The sequence below is a fragment of the Dasypus novemcinctus genome, chromosome 7 (genome assembly GCF_030445035.2).
Source record: "Dasypus novemcinctus isolate mDasNov1 chromosome 7, mDasNov1.1.hap2, whole genome shotgun sequence".
In the NCBI taxonomy this organism is placed as follows: domain Eukaryota; kingdom Metazoa; phylum Chordata; class Mammalia; order Cingulata; family Dasypodidae; genus Dasypus; species Dasypus novemcinctus.
Genome location: NC_080679.1, coordinates 90,274,103 through 90,290,687, shown reverse-complemented (window position 1 = coordinate 90,290,687; position 16,585 = coordinate 90,274,103). Strand labels below are relative to the sequence as shown.

Sequence of the window (16,585 nt, the reverse complement as noted above, 5' to 3'; positions counted from 1 at the left end):
TAAAAAGATAATACATTAAAAAAATATGAGGTCCCCATTCACCCCCACTGCCCCCACCCCACCACTACCCCCCCAATAACACTCTCCCCCATCATCATGTCACATCCATTGCATCTGGTGAGTACATCTCTGGGCATCCCCCATGTCCCGTGTTCCACACCATAGCCCACACTTTCCCACGTTCCATCCAGTGGGCCATGGGAGGACATACAACATCCGGCACTTGTCCCTAGGGCACCACCCAGGACAACTCCAAGTCCCGAAAATGCCTCCACATCTCTTCTCTTCCTCCCCTTCCCTGCACCCAGCAGCCACCATGGCCACTTTTTCCACATCAATGCCACATTTTCTCGATTATTAACCACAATAGTTCATGAATAGAATATCATTAAGTCCACTCTGATCCTTACTGTGTTCCTCCTTCCTAGTAATTGAAACTTACCTTAATCATCTGTGTGGTTGTATATTCCTTCAAGATTTTCCTCTGCCTTTTCATTTTCCCCACTTTCTGTCTTATAGTAGGAACACAAGATTTCAGATCTTTTACCACCTTCTTGCCTCAGTAGTTCTCAGTTCTGGTTGCACATTAGAGTCACCTGGTGAGCTTTAAATAGCAATGCCTGAGCCACGTATCCCAGCCCAATTAAAACAGACTCCTGGTAGGGCCCAGGCCGCCCCCTGTGTGGACAGGATTGGGAACCGCTGTTGTAATCAGGTGTGCAGACTTCAGATAGGCTCTGTGTAATGTAGAGTGGTGGATTCCACGCAGATTTGAGACGGTGTGCTTCTGACCACAGCTGTCCTGCTACTTTATGCTTCACCTGTGTTGGGCAGCCTGACTAGACTTTGCATTGTACTGTGGGCTGGCTGTGGCTTCTGGCACAGCAGCCACAGGGAAAAAGAGCAGACCCAAAGGCTGTGAGAGTTAGTGAATTTATAGTACAAAGTGAAGTGAGACGAGACTATTTAGGGTGCCTGACGACTAAACATCTGTTTTGGATCTACTTCCCTTGCATGGAGACAGCATAAGGTGTGACCAAAAGAAAATTAATGATCAGTGGGCCTGGGCACCTCCCAAATGGAGTGTTGTGGAGCTAATCAACCTGCCGGCACAAAAAATGAAAATAGATGAGGGAATGGGTTTCTTTTCAGTGGCCCAGTACTGTGTGTAGACCTACATAGACTATTTCTGGATTTCCCTATTAAGTATACATAACTACGTAATTTTGAAAAGCTTATCTCAGTAACTTTTTTCTAAGGGGAGCAGTACTGAGAGGATGGATTCCAGATTTCAACTGCCTGGGTTCAAATCCCAGCTCTGCCACCTGCTAGCTGTGTTTCCCAGGCAGGACTCGATCCTTTCTGTGCTTTGGTTTCCTCACCTAAGAAGGGAGGTAATAAAAGCATCTTCTTCACGGGGTGGTTGTGATTAAATGAGTTTATATAAATATATAAATACCTGAAATTCGGCGTGGCCCATACATAGCACATCTACAAAAGCTTTCTTTCAAATTGTACACATTCTGGGATTTAGAATTGGGGAGTTTTTTGAGGTCATATATTTTTAAGGCATAGAAAAAAATTAAAAAAAAATTTTTTTTCCCAAATTCTACTCAATTCATTTTTAAAAAAGATATTACATTAAAAAAAAATATGAGGTCCCCATTCACCCCCACCACCCCCACCCCACCACTCCCCCCACAGTAACACTCTCCCCTATCATCATGTCACATTCATTGCGTCTGGTGAGTACATCTCCGGGCATCGCTGCACCCCATGTCCTGTGTTCCACACCGTAGCCCACACTTTCCCACGTTCCATCCAGTGGGCCATGGGAGGACATACAACATCCGGCACTTGTCCCTGGGGCACCACCCAGGACAACTCCAAGTCCCGAGAATGCCTCCACATCTCTTCTCTTCCTCGCATTCCCTGCACCCAGCAGCCACTAATATATATATTTTTATTGGACAAGTTGTGAGCTTACAAAAAATCATGCATAATGTGCAGAATTCCTGTATATCACCCTTCATCCAATACATTGCATTGTTATAGAACATTTGTTACAGATTCTGAAAGAACATCATCTGACTGTAACCATAACTGTGGTCCATAGCTTATATTTGGTATATTTTTTCCATACACCCCCATTATTAACACCATGTACTAGTATTGAATATCTATTACAGTTCATGAGAGAACACTCTTCTGTTGTTCTGTTAACCACAGTCCATCGTCCACCCCATGGTCCCCGGTGTTATACACTCCCATGCCTTCCTTGTGCAATCCAGAGTGTACACAGAAACTCTTGATAGTAACATGTCTTCAAGGAAAAAGGTTGACAACTGGAGAGGAAATGCCAGTCTGTTTACTCATCATCTGTTTCAGGATAAAGCACATTTGGTCTTATAACCATTGAATATTAAGAATTAGACTGTGAGAATAGTTATCACTCATCTCTATTTAGAGCCAACTTGGTGGATATTTGAAGACAAAAGGATAAGCCTAGTCTACCGACCAGGGTTCTTGACCCTGTGTTCACTGTTTTCTTGCCTCTTAATGGTATTGTTTGAGAATAGTCACATCTGGGCAAATGATGTTGAAAACTGCTTTCTGGGATGCACTTATCTTAAATTTCTTTTTTTGAAAATGTGTAATAACAGTCACCTCTGGCTGGATACTGTGGGAAACCCCGGTAGACACAAAACAGATTTAAAGTGCTTTTGTTTTCAGAAAGAACCTTCTGGAGGATTAAAAAATGATACTGGAGGAAATATTTTCCAATTTTCTAGGTTTCCCTACATGTATATGTATGTATACATGTATATGTGTGTGTGTGTATGCTCTGTGGTGGTAAACCCTTTTGATAGAAAACAAAGAAACATCAGTGCATTCTAAGGCAGAGACCACACAAAAGATGCCCTAACACATTTAATGCCTCGTTAAATGTATTGCGCAGGTCCTCATTTCTGAAACTGGATAACAGAACATCTTTTCTCTTTCTATTCTAAGCTTCTATTCCCCTGTCTTCCACTCAGCCACTTCAATGGCACAATAAATGGAAATCTTATTTCCTGCATCTGCAGACCTATTTACCTATCTAAGCTTCACCCTTGTCTTTCTTGGTTCTACCTTTCATGAAATACACTCTTTCATCTCCCAGGCTTTGTTGTCCTCATTTTTTAAAGCCTTTTCTAATCGTTCACTCCATGTACTTTAATCTGTAATGTTGGACATTGCCCTTCTGCATAACCTTCCATTCATCTCTCCAATTCACATTTTCTTCCATTATGAATTTAAATCCCTTTCACAGTGTAATAGTGAAAATATTTGAAAGAACTATTATCAAAAGCCATTTCTGCTCATTAAAAATGCTTTATTTGATGGCTTTATCCCCTTTGCTCATTCCATTATCTTGAGAAGTTTTCTTTAGTTTTTGTATCTGCATGTGTATATATAAATGCATATATTTATTATAAACAGGGAGGGCCTTGTAAATGCTCCCATGCCCTTTCTGGTTTTTATTTTTGGAAATGAGGAATTTTAAAATACAATGAGGCCTATGTGCATGTTTGTGTTTACAGTATACATGTATATAAAAATATACACATGCATGTGATATAGACCGTTGTGGCCTGCAAAGCTTAACGTATGTTTATGATCAAGGCCTGTACAGAGAGGCCCTACATAGATTTAAATCACTTAAAAGCACGTCTGTTTTGGGGACCACCACGTCTTCAAAATAAGGTTTTTAATTGTGTAGCAAGTGTGATGGAACCTCGGCCGGCCGTTTGGGGTCAGGTTCTGGTGGGGGCCCCTGTGCCTCACGGTTCACTCCGGGGCCCTCTCTTCCTGTACAGCAGTGGGGCTGGTCTCTGAGATTCAAAACATGTGAGGGTGGAAGTGCCTGCCTTTGGTGTATAAATGCTCCATGGGAAACACCTGCTGGTGACACAGGAGGAGGCCTGCCTGGTAAATCGTTGGTCGTTTGAGAACGTGATTTTCATACCCTGGAGAGGATTCAGTGCCCTGGCTTGGCTGGGCATTTTCTGCTGCAGCAACAGGAGCGTGATGGAAGTGCGCTTCCCATCACTTAACTGAAGTGGGGAATAAAATAGGTCACGGTTTAAAGAAAAACATCTATTCAGAGCTGGAAAAAAAAAAGTGCCAGCGGTGCTTGGTTGTTGCAGTGAAATGTCTTTAATTCTTAAACCTCTTTAAGCATCTGCTGAGGAATGTTAAATCAACTGGAGAATTTCTGGTGTCATGTTGCCCAGAACCAATATTATATTCCTTGTGCGGCTGCCCCTAGGAGATTTTCACTTTCTGCCACTGGCGTCGTTGGATGCTTTTGGACTTAATTTGACCTTAACCCCCTTGCCCTTGTGCTTTTAAAGCATCAGCTTCCAGCTTGCTGTCTCGGGCTTCTAAGCCACTGGATCGCCCCACTTGCTTTGTGCTGCCTCTTCACAGGCAAAACCCCCCCCCCCCCCCCCACTTTCCACCTCCCTAATAAAAAAGGAAGCTGAAAAGCTGAAAGTTAGGGACCTTCACTTTTTTTCTGAAAACCAAACCAAACCAAATAGAGTAACATGTTTGGAACTGATGTTATGGTGAGGAATCAGAGAAAACTTGAAGTATCAAACTTCCCCCACCCCAAGCCCCTTTGCTAAGTCTGTTTTATTGCAGACTGCATCACATCAAAGTGCCAGAGTGCAGCTGCTCCAAAGGGTGAAAGGCTTCATGATTACAGCATGCTTTGGAAACTCATCCCCACCAGATTTACAGTTAATGACAATATTTGCTTTGCTTGATATAAACAAAGTTTATGGGCAAAATTTGTAAATAGGAAAGTCTTTAATTTTCTCTTTTACCCTTCAACCCCCAGTTTCTCTTCTATCACACAAGAGAATTTTAAGTAATTAAGAAAATAAACCCTTTCTTGGTATCATCTTTATTTTTTATTTCTGGAGTGGTCATGATAGATGCATTTCTCCCTTCTTTTCTGTCCCCATCCATCTGGAGTTTTTCCACATAGCTCAGAAACCCTCCTGGGGGACTAGGGAGATGTGCATTGTCCCAGTGCCTTGTGGCGTATCAAACCATCCCCACAGCCATTGGATAAGCCCAGGTCAGAGATTTGGGCAGTTTAAGGCCAAAGACAGGGCTGTCCCCTGGGGCTGAGGGTGGGTAGCACCACTGGATTTGTAAGCAAGGCATGAGCCCTTTTCCCAGCTAGGCTCGTTTGTGGTACATAGCCTTTGTTTTCTACTCAAATTGTCAACTTCTTGTCACCAGTTCTTTCTTTGTACTTGCTGCTTGGTTTTGGTTTTCCCTGTGCTGTCAACTATCAGGCTGCTGGTTAACCTCATCCCATTCTCTGATCCCCAACCTTGTGTTTGATTTTTTGGTTCACAAGGCCTTTTGTATAGAGGGGGAGACTTCTTCCTTCACTGCCCCCTAATGCTGAAACAAGCACAGTGATGCAATTTGGAACTGACAATTTGGGCCACATTCCTTTTAAACTTTGTACTCAAAGGTCTGCAAAAATTGAATTCCCACCTGGCTAGCGAGCTTTCATTTTTCTTTTTTTTTTCAAGTTCTCTGCAACTTGATTTTTTTTTTTTATTGATTTTGTAAAAATATTACATTAAAAAAAAATTATATGAGGTCCCATTCAACCCCACCACTCCCCTCCCCCCCCAACAACACTCACTCCCTTCATCATGACACATCCATTGCATTTGGTAAGTACATCTGTGCACCTCATGGTCAGTGGTCCACATCATGGCCCATACTCTCCCACATTCCATCCAGTGGGCCCTGGGAGGATTTACAATGTCCGGTGATTGCCCCTGAAGCACCATCCAGGGCAACTTCAAGTCCCAAAGGCGCCTCCACATCTCATCTCTTCTTGCCATTCCCCATATCCATCAGCCACCATGTCCACTTTTCCCATTCCAATGCCACCTTTTCTCTGTGGCCTTGGATTGATTGTGTCTGTTGCACCTCTATGTCAAAGGAGGCTCAGATTCCACATGGATACTGGATGCAATCCTCCTGCTTTCAGTTGTAGGCACTCTAGGCTCCATGGTGTGGTGGTTGTCCTTCTTCAACTCCATCTTAGCTGAGTGAGGTGAGTCCAATAAATCAGATTGTAAGAGCTGGATTCTGTTGACGCTCAGGGCCTGGCTATCATATTGTCAGTCCAGAGATTCAAATCCCCTAAATATATCTTTTTTTTTTTTTTTTTAAAGATTTATTTATTTATTTAATTTCCCCCCCTCCCCTGGTTGTCTGTTCTTAGTGTCTATTTGCTGCGTCTTGTTTCTTTGTCCGCTTCTGTTCCCGCTTCTGTTGGCACGGGAAGTGTGGGCGGCGCCATTCCTCGGCAGGCTGCTCTTTCATTTCACGCTGGGCGGCTTTTCCTCACGGGCGCACTCCTTGCGCGTGGGGCTCCCCCACGCGGGGGACACCCTTGCGTGGCACTGCACTCCTTGCGTGCATCAGCACTGCACATGGCCAGTTCCACACGGGTCAAGGAGGCCCGGGGTTTGAACCGCGGACCTCCCATATGGTAGACGGACGCCCTAACCACTGGGCCAAAGTCCGTTTCCCTCCCTAAATATATCTTAAACCCCAACACCAACTACAATTCCAGTAAAGTAGGATGAAAGTCTTATGAAAAGAGATCCCATCTGAGTCCAGTTCCATCACGCAGAAACACCAGCTCCAAAAAGGGCCATCTGACATGGCAGTGAACCCCGTCTGCCATGACCATAGAGCCCGTGGGTCTCTTTAGCCCTCAAAGGAGCCAACACCTGGGGATTGCATCTACTCCATCTGTCTCCCAGACTCTGCTCAGCTGTGCACAGGGGCAATCCTTCTGACAGCCTCCAGACTCTTTTTTAGAGACTTGTAGCCATATAAACTCATTTCTGCTTTCCATTTCCCCCTTACATTAGGTCAAACAGGATTTTAAAGTCCTGTTATTATATGTAGACAGGGATATTCTGCTGATCCGCATTGAACCTTTAATTCAAGGTCATTTTCTAGTTCCATCTTCAGCTGGTATTTGGTAGTGATCCCTCGGTGCCAGGGAGGCTCATCCCCGGGTGTCATGTCCCACACTGGGGGGAATGCACTGCATCTACATGCTGAGTTTGGCTTCGAGACTGGCCACATTTGAGTAACATGAAGGCTGTCAGGAGGAAATTCCCAGGCACAGTGCTGCTCTAGGCCTTGTTCTTATTTCAGGCATATAGGCTCACAAGCATAGTTATTAGTATCATGGTCTCCCTGTTGGACCCTCATTCCTTCCTGGTCCTTTACTGTTGCACCTGGGGGATTGCCGCTGTTCCCCTAGGGACCACGACAGCGCACCTCCGGCCAGGAACTCAGTACCCCCCCAGCTGTAGTTTTTAATTGTTGCCACTATGAGTATATCCAAATATTACCATGCACCCTGGACATATGCCCTGTACAGCTCCCTGTCAGCCATATATCACCTGTCAATAGTATCCTATACCAGTATTCCTCCGCTGCCATTGTTGAACCACTCTGTGATCCAAAACTTCCTGAAAATTGAAGCCCAATATACTATCAGTTTCCCTTACTAGTAAGATGGCATATAGCGATGGGTTTAAAGGTTAGATATAGAATACGTGTTGACTTGGAAAAATTCTACATCCTATCTTTTTCTTTTTTTTTTCCCCCTAATTATTGAACTTCTCTTCACAAGGGCCCTAGTCCACAGTAATTCATATATACAATGTACAGTGCTCCCCCACATCTACCGTTAAACCTTTTCTCTTCCACAGCGATATTCTTATAACTTATTCATATCATATTTACTTAAAGTGATGTACAGACTCTGAGACAATAGCTTTCAAACAAGGTGACATCCGTGCTTACATTGTGTTCCATACTTTAGGATATACAGTTTTCTAAATTTTTAGTTATCCTATGTTTTACATTGTGGTTTACTTTATTAGTCTGTCGTCCCCTATATGTTTATGGTGTAATATTACATGTTTTATATCCATCCTTGTGTACTCTCGTGAAACTCCTCCCTTACCCCACATTTACTTTGGTTCCACACATTTAACATCCATTTTCCCATCCCCTTGGTGCCCACAGTGACAGCCAACCTCCATTTCCTGAGGAGCCCCATCCAGAGATACTTGCAACAGTGTTCAGGGCCTAACTTGCTCAACTGCCCCAATGCCCTGGGAGCCACCCTTTCTCTCAAGAGATACAGTTCCCTCTATCTGATGGCATTAGTCCTCCCCAGGATGTGGGTCCACCCCCACTCTCATTACTTGGGTCTCTACCCAATGGTACCACCCACTCTGGCAAAATGAGCACTCAGACATTCCCCAGGAGCCCGTCTCGCATCCGACCATCCCCTCCGAGCATCCTAAACAGGCAACCCTCTTAATTATATTTTGATACGATTTTCTCAGCATTTTACTCTCGACCAACACCTGACACTCTCCTATGTTTGTATGCTACCCCTCCCTCCCCCCACTTTTGGGCAATATTACCCATCCGCCCATCCCCAGCCCCCCTCAAACCCGCAAAGCCCCACCCAAAGGCAACCCCTTACCCCCATTTTATCTCTTCTTTGTGTTCATACTTACCTCCAGCTCATCATAAATTCCACCCCTGCAGACGTCGGCTCGCATCCTTCCTCCACCCCCTGATTTCCTGTAAGCCTATCGTTCAGTCTCTAGCTCTCTGAGGTAGTTTTCTTATTTCATATCATTGAGTTCATGTAGTATTTGTCCTTCAATGCCTGGGTTGCTTCACTCAACATAAAGTTCTCAAGATTCATCCATGTTATCACGTGTGTTTGTAGTGTATTTGTTCTTACAGCCGAGTAGTATTCCATTGTGTGTATATACCACATTTTATTGATCCACTCATCTGTTGATGGGCATTTGGGTTGATTCCAACTTTTGGCAATAGTGAACAATGCTGCTATGAACATTGGTGTACATATATCAGTTTGTGTCCTTGTTTTCAGTTCTGCTGGGTATATACCCAGCAGTGGTATTGCTGGGTCATATGACAAATCTATGGTTAGTTTTTTGAGAAACCGCCAAACTGTCCTCCAGAATGGTTGGATCCTTCTGCATTCCCACCAGCAGTGGATGAGTGTTCCCCTTTCTTCACATCCTCTCCAGCATTTGTATGCTTCTGTTTTTTTCATAGCTGCCAATCTTATGGGAGTAAGATGGTATCTCATTGTAGTTTTGATTTGCATTTCCCTGATAGCTAGAGATTTGGAGCATTTTTTCATGTGCTTTTTAGCCATTTGTATTTATTCTCTGCAGAAGTGTCTGTTTAAATCTTTTTCCAATTTTTTAAATCGGTTGTTTATCTTTTTATTTTCAAGATATATGAGTTCTTTATATATGCAAGTTACAAGTTTCTTATCAGATATATGGTTGCCAAATATTTTCTCCCACTGTGTTGGCTCCCTATTTACTTTCTTGACAAACTCCTTTGAGGTGCAGAAGGATTTAATTTTGAGGAAGTCCCATTTATCTGTTAGTTCTTTTGCTGCTCGTGCTTTTGGTGTGATATTCATGAATCCATTTCCTATTACAAGGTCCTGTAGATGTTTCCCTACACTGCTTTCCAAGGTTTTTATGGTCTTGGCTCTTATATTTAGGTCTTTGATCCATCTTGAGTTGATCTTTGTATAAGGTGTGAGATGGTAATCCTCTTTCATTCTTCTACATATGGCTATCCAGTTCTCCAGGCACCATTTGTTGAATAGGCCACTCTCTCCCAGTTAAGAAGGTTTGATGGCTTTATCGAATACTATATGGCTATATATGTGAGGTGCTATATCTGAGCTTTCAATTTGATTCCATTGGTCTGTGTGTCTCTCCTTATGCCAATACCATGCTGTTTTCACTACTGTAGCTTTGTAGTATGTTTTGAAGTCAGGTAGTGTGATTCCTCCAATTTCGTTTTTCTTTTTCAGTATGTCTTTGGCTATTCGGGGTCTCTTTCCTTTCCAAATAAATTTCATAGTTAGTTTTTCTAGTTCCTTAAAGAAGGCTGTGTTGATTTTTATTGGGATTGCATTGAATGTGTAAATCAGTTTTGGTAGGATAGACATCTTAATAATATTCAGTCTTCCTATCCATGAACAAGGAATATTCTTCCATTTATTTAGGTCTTTGATTTCCTTGAACAGTCTTGTATAATTCTCGGTGTATAAGTTTTTTACCTCTTTAGTTAAATTTATTCCTAAGTATTTGATTTTTTTATTTACTATTGTGAATGGTATTTGTTTCTTGATTTCCTCCTGATCTTGCTCATTATTGGTGTACAGAAATGCTACTGAATTTTGCGCATTGATCTTATAACCTGCGACTTTACTAAACTCATTTATGAGTTCTAGAAGCTTTGTTATAGATCTCTCATGTTTTCTATGTATAGGATCATGTCATCTGCAAATAGTGAAATTTTGACTTCTTTCTTTCCGATTTGAATGCCTTTTATATCTGGTTCTTGCCTCAGTGCTCGAGCAAGTACTTCTAAGACAATGTTAAATAGGAGCGGAGACAATGGGCATCCTTGTCTTGTTCCTGAGTTTAGAGGGAAGGATTTTAGGATTTCTCCATTGTAAACAATGTTGGCTTTAGGTTTTTCATATATACTCTTTATCATGTTCAGAAAATTTCCTTGTATTCCAATCTTTTGGAGTGTTTTTATCAAGAAAGGGTGCTGTATTTTGTCAAATGCTTTTTCTGCATCAATAGATATAATCATGTGATTTTTTTCCTTCAATCTGTTTATATGGTGTATACGTTGATTGATTTTCTTATGTTGAACCATCCTTGCATACCTGGAATAAATCCCACTTGGTCGTGGTGTATAATTCGTTTAATGTGTTGTTGGATACGATTAGCAAGTATTTTGTTAAGTATTTTTGCGTCTAGGTTCATTAGAGAAATTGGTCTGTAATTTTCCTTTCTTGTGGTATCTTTGTTTGGCTTTGGTACTAGGGTAATGTTGGCATCATAGAAGGAGTTCGGCAATGTTCCTTCTGTTTCGATTTTTTGGAATAGTTTCAGTAGGATTGGTGTTAGTTCTTTCCGGAATGTTTCGTAGAATTCACCTGTGAAGCCGACTTGCCCTGGGCTCTTCTTAGTTGGGAGATTTTTAATGACTGATTCTATCTCTCTGCTTGTGATTGGTTTGTTAAGATCATCAATTTCTTCTTTCATCAATATGGGTTGCTTATTTGTTTCTAGGAATTTGTCCATTTCCTCTAAATTGTCATTTTTGTTGGAGTATAGTTTTCAAAGTATCCTCTTATGATAGTCTTTATTTCTGTGGGGTCAGTGGTGATATCACCTTTCTCATTTCTTATTTTGTGTATTTGCATCTTCTCTCTTTTTTTCTTTGTTAGTCTCACTAAAGGTTTGTCAATTTTGTTGATCTTCTCAAAAAACCAGCTCTTGGTCTTGTTTATCTTTTCAAGTGCTTTCTTTTTTTCTATTTCATTTAGTTCTGCTCTTATCTTTGTTATTTCCTTCCTTCTTCTTCCTGTTGGGTTACTTTGTTGTTGTTTTTCTAATTCCTTCAAATGTGCAGTTCTTCAATTTTTGCTCTTTCTTCTTTTTTGATATATGAATTTATGGCTATAAATTTCCCTCTCAGTACTGCTTATGCTGCATCCCATAAATTTTGGTATGTTGTGTTATCATTATCATTTGTTTCAAGGTAGTAATTGATTTCTTTTGTTATTTCTTCTTTGACCCACTGTTTTTCTAAGATTGTGCTGTTTAATTTCCAAATCGTGGTGTGCAACCTGGGCCTCTGTCCCTTGCAAATTTCCAGCTTGACTCCACTGTGGTCAGAGATATTGTTTTGTATGATTTCAATCTTTCTGAATTCTTTAAGCTTTTCTTTGTGGCCTAGCATATGGTCTATCTTGGAGAATGATCCATGTGTGCTTGAGAAAAATGTATATCCTGCTGTGTTTGGGTGTAATGATCTATATATGTCTATTAGATCCAGCTCCTCTAATATACTGTTCAAGTGTTTTGTTTCTTTAGTGATTCTCTTTTGAGATGTTCTGTCCAAGGTAGATAGTGGTGTATTAAAATCCCCCACTATAATTGTAGATGCATCTATTGTTTCACTTAGTTTTTTAGCGTTTGCCTCACATATTTAGAGGCACCCTTGTTAGGAGCATAAGTATTTATGATTGTTCGATCTTCTTGACAGATTTTCCCTTTCACTAAAATGTAGTATCCTTCTTTGTCTCTCACAATTGTTTCACCTTTAAAGTCTATTTTGTCTGATATTAATATAGCTACTCCTGCCTTTTTTTGGTTATTGTTTGCTTGTATGATTGTTTTCCAGCCATTCACTTTCAATCTCCATGCGTCTCTGGGTGTAAGATGTGTCTCTTGTAGACAGCATACGGATGGGTCATATTTCCTTATCCATTGTCCCGGTCTGAATCTTTTGATAGGTGAGTTTAATCCATTGACATTCAGTGTTGTTATTTTCAAGGAATTATTTGTGTTAGCCATATATTAATTGTTTTTGTGTTTGTCATATTTTGTTTGTATTTTTTTTCCCTTCTATTTTTGTCTTTTTTTGTTGCTCTTATACTCTCCTCCCACTCTGCCTTTCCTGTTTTTTCCTTTCTTCCTGCAGAACTCCCTTTAGAATTTCTTGAAGGGGAGGTTTCTTGTTGGTATACTCTTTCAGTTTCTGTTTGTCTGCGAATATTTTGAACTCTCCATCATGTTTGAATGCTAGTTTAGCTGGAAAGAGTATTCTTGGTTGGAAATTTTTTTCCTTTAGTACTTTGATTATATCATACCACTGCCTTCTTGCCTCCATGGTTTCAGATGAGAAATCAGCACTTAATCTTATGGAGCTTCCCTTGTATGTGATGGTTTTCTTTTCTCTTGCTGCTTTTAGGATTTTCTCTTTGTCTTGAGCATTGGATAATTTGACAATTATGTGTCTTGGGGTGGGCCTGTTGGGGTTTATGACTAATGGAGTGCGCTGTGCTTCTTGGATATGTACATCTGTTTCTTTCAGTAGATTTGGGAAGTTTTCAGCCATTATTTCCTGCAACACTCCTTCTGACGCCTTTCCCTTCTCTTCTCCTTCTGGAATGCCTATAATACGTATGTTTGAGCGTTTTGCATTGTCATTCAGGTCCCTAAGTCCTAGCTGGACTTTTTCTATCTTTTTATCGACCCCTTCTACTATCTGTTTGATTTCGGATGTACTGTCTTCCACATCACTAATTCTCTGCTCTGCCTCTTCTAGTCTGCTGATATTTGCTGCAAGTGTATTTTTGATTTCTTGAACTGTGGTGTTCATTCCCATCATATCTGTTATCTTTTTGCGTATGTCTGCAATTTCCCCTCCGAGTGTTGTCTAACCTCTTTCATTACTTCATCAAATTTGTCGGTGATAAATGTTCTGAAATCTTTCATTGCTTGAGCGAAGTTCTGTTCCCCTTCCTGATTTTTAGTTTGTTGATTGGATTCAGCCATGTTTTCCTGATTACTGGTTTGGTTTGTAGGTTTTTGTTGCTGTCTGGTCATCATTTTATCTTGACGGGTTTAATCAGTTCCTTAGCTTCTTTGTCTACTCTTGGAGATTAATTAGCTGTTGTTTTTGCGTAAGTGTTATATCTTCTCTTTGTCACTTTGTTCTTCTTATTCTAATTTCTTGTTGCTGGTTACTTTCACTTTAAAGGAAAGTATTAGTGCCAGGGAAAGGTAATTGTGTAAGCAAGGATAAAGTGTAAGGTAGTATTGATGATATATGTTAACAAAGCAAGAATATGAGATCTGGGAGGATGGAGGTTAGATTCATGTAAAATTGTGTAGAGTTATAGCAGTAGGTAGAGTACCTATTATGAGGTAGCTGACTGAATATGGGAGGAATATGGTATGAGCTTAAAAGCTATTGTTTTCGTGAGAGAGGGAAAGAGAAAAGAAAGGTAATAGTTTCAAGAGTGGATAACAGACAGAAAACAAAACAAGGGTATTAGGAATTATGAGTTAGATACTTTGTGGATCAAAGAAAGGGAGATAGGAGGTGGAATATAGGAGAGACAGTAGATGATGGTGGATATCAAGATGTAGGTGAAAGGGGATAGTGTAGGTAGCCTAAATCAGTTCACTTAGAAATGAGGCAGTGGAGGATGAGAGAACCCAGCAAATGTGAGGTGTTCCCTGTAGCACCTATTGTATAATTGAGTTAAAATAAAATAAGTAGAAAATGAGGGACAAGAGGGAGAGCAAAAACAGAAAAATAAAAAATAAAAAATGAAAAAGAAAAAAAAAAGAGAAGAAAGGAAAAAAGAAAAAGGGGGGTGGGCAAAGGGTGGGGAACAGGTAGGGGTAAGAAAAAAACAGATATACGCGAACCACAATTGCAACACCAACTACAACAACAACAACAAAAAACCCTAAATAACTGAATAAAAAAGAAAGACTTCGGGGGATACGCTGGGAGAAAAGACTAGGGGATAATGCAATATTAGCAATCAGGACATTAAAAAAAGTAAAAAATAAGATGAAATGAAAATAAAAACAAAACAAAATGAAACGGTAAAGAAAAAATGTAAACGTTGAAGGCTAGGGCATTCAAGGACCTCAGATGGACCTCAGGGCGTGATGGATTCAGGGGTGGAAAGTCTGAGATATTGAAGGCTCAAGAGGTGTGAGTCTCTGGGGTGTGGGCCACCAGAGTTTAGGGGATTATGCAACCTCTAATCTGGTCAACAGGAAGCCTAGGAGCCCTGCAGTGTAACACAGCCCTCAGGGATCCCTGCAGCTGGGTGCCAGCCCTATGGGGGAAGTCAGATCCGCAAACTATATATTATGTCTGAACCCTGCAATTCACTTACTCACTAGGGTTTATTTTTGTGGATATTTCGTCAATTCAGCTTTTAGACTGCTCCCACCCTATGATCCCAGAAAATGGCCACCTGGGGGCGCCTCTACACCGCAGCCAATTTAATGACGCAGCACCAGAGCCTGGCCCGTGGGTTGGGCTCCAGTTGGAAACGCCGAAAACAGATTCCACAACCGGAATTCCCAAGCTTCGCAAAATATTCCCCAATCGGCTTCCAGACGTGTCCCCCTCCCTCGCCGCACCCTGTAACAACCTCCCAATTACGTCCCTTTGTTGCCAACTCTCTGATTCTGTTGCAGATCGGCAGCCGGGCCTGTGGCGGCGGGGCTCCAGGCAGAAGCGCTATTATTTGTGTCCGCAATCAAAAATTCCCCCTTTCACAACAAAACACCGTCTGTCTCCCCAAATCGATCCGCAAAGGCGTCCCGTCAACCCCCCAACAGCCCGCCCAGGACTCGCGAATTCCCCTACACCTCAGAGCCACCAAAAAGCACGGCCACAGTGCAGGTTCCGCGGCTCCACCCACCCCCAAGGAGGGAGCAACCCGTGTGCAGGTCTCACCTCCGGGCAATAGAACCCAAATTGTATCTCATAGACCAATCCTCTCCGTTACCTTCCCACCAAATCGATGTCCAGACACTTCCTGCCCTGCAAAAATCCCGAAAAAGCCTGGTCCCAGAGAACCTCCGGCGGCGCCCAGCTGCCTCTTCCCAGGAGAGACAGCAAGGCAAGCTCACTCAGCCACCATCTTGCCGGAAGTCCTCATTTTTCTTTTTGCAGATCCAATCCTTAATTTTTTTTTTTTTTTTTTTTTTTTGGAGTCAGGATGTCATAATAACGACCAGTGGATGGCTTTGCCAGAGAGACTGATTTGCTTGTGGAAAGCTTTATGTATCTTTCCAATTCTGCTGGGCATAATTTAGAATTGGAAGATGCTCTTTAATATCAGGAGAGTGATTTTCCGTCTTTTCTGCATGCTCTCACTTGCTTCTTAGTACATACTGATTGGTTTGGTGGGGAAGGAACAGTAGGAGAGCACATCCTCTGAAAACTTGAGGACTGGCTGTATTTTTCTGAGAGGCTTACCTGAGATATGGTTTTCCTTGCATACTCCCTACACTATGATTCTATCCTCTGTATTTTGGGGGACTCTGCCTGTCCTAGAATGTTCAAAGGTGGTGAGCTTGTTTATCCCCAGGTAGTTAGGGGTTAAATAACAAGGAGACACTCTGCTTTACAAGCAAGCCATGGTTTCAGTTCCATGCCTAGTTTGGAGAGTTTTAGTGGGGAGTTGGGGAGCAGATGGGATGGGAGAACAGCTGTGTGGTGGTAGGGAAGGGTGTTAAGGCAGGCAGGGCACTCTACTGGGCATTGTTTTTAGGGAGTAAAGGTGGGACGCCAGGGCTTTTTGTAATGGAGCCTGCCTTTTGAATCTGTTTTACTGAATACCATGTGAGATCCAATAACCCCCTTCCTTACTTTAGCTGAAGTCAAAGCTCCTTTTGGGTCACCCACACTTGGTCTTAACGTAAATGTGGATCAGTTGCTCTCTGGAACCATTCTTAGGATTAAACCAGGCCAGTTGCCGTAATGCAGGAAGGGGTATAGGGCAGAGTTCACCAGAGTTCATTGATGCTTAGGCCATGGAGCTTAACTTTTCCTT

The 16,585-nt window shown here is 41.9% G+C and overlaps 1 protein-coding gene across 24 annotated transcripts in view; it reads left to right on the top strand.

Moving 5' to 3' along the window:
* The window catches only part of TANC1 (tetratricopeptide repeat, ankyrin repeat and coiled-coil containing 1), a 259,413-nt gene that overhangs the window by 125,521 nt on the left and 117,307 nt on the right, over positions 1–16,585 (top strand). The window lies entirely within an intron of this gene.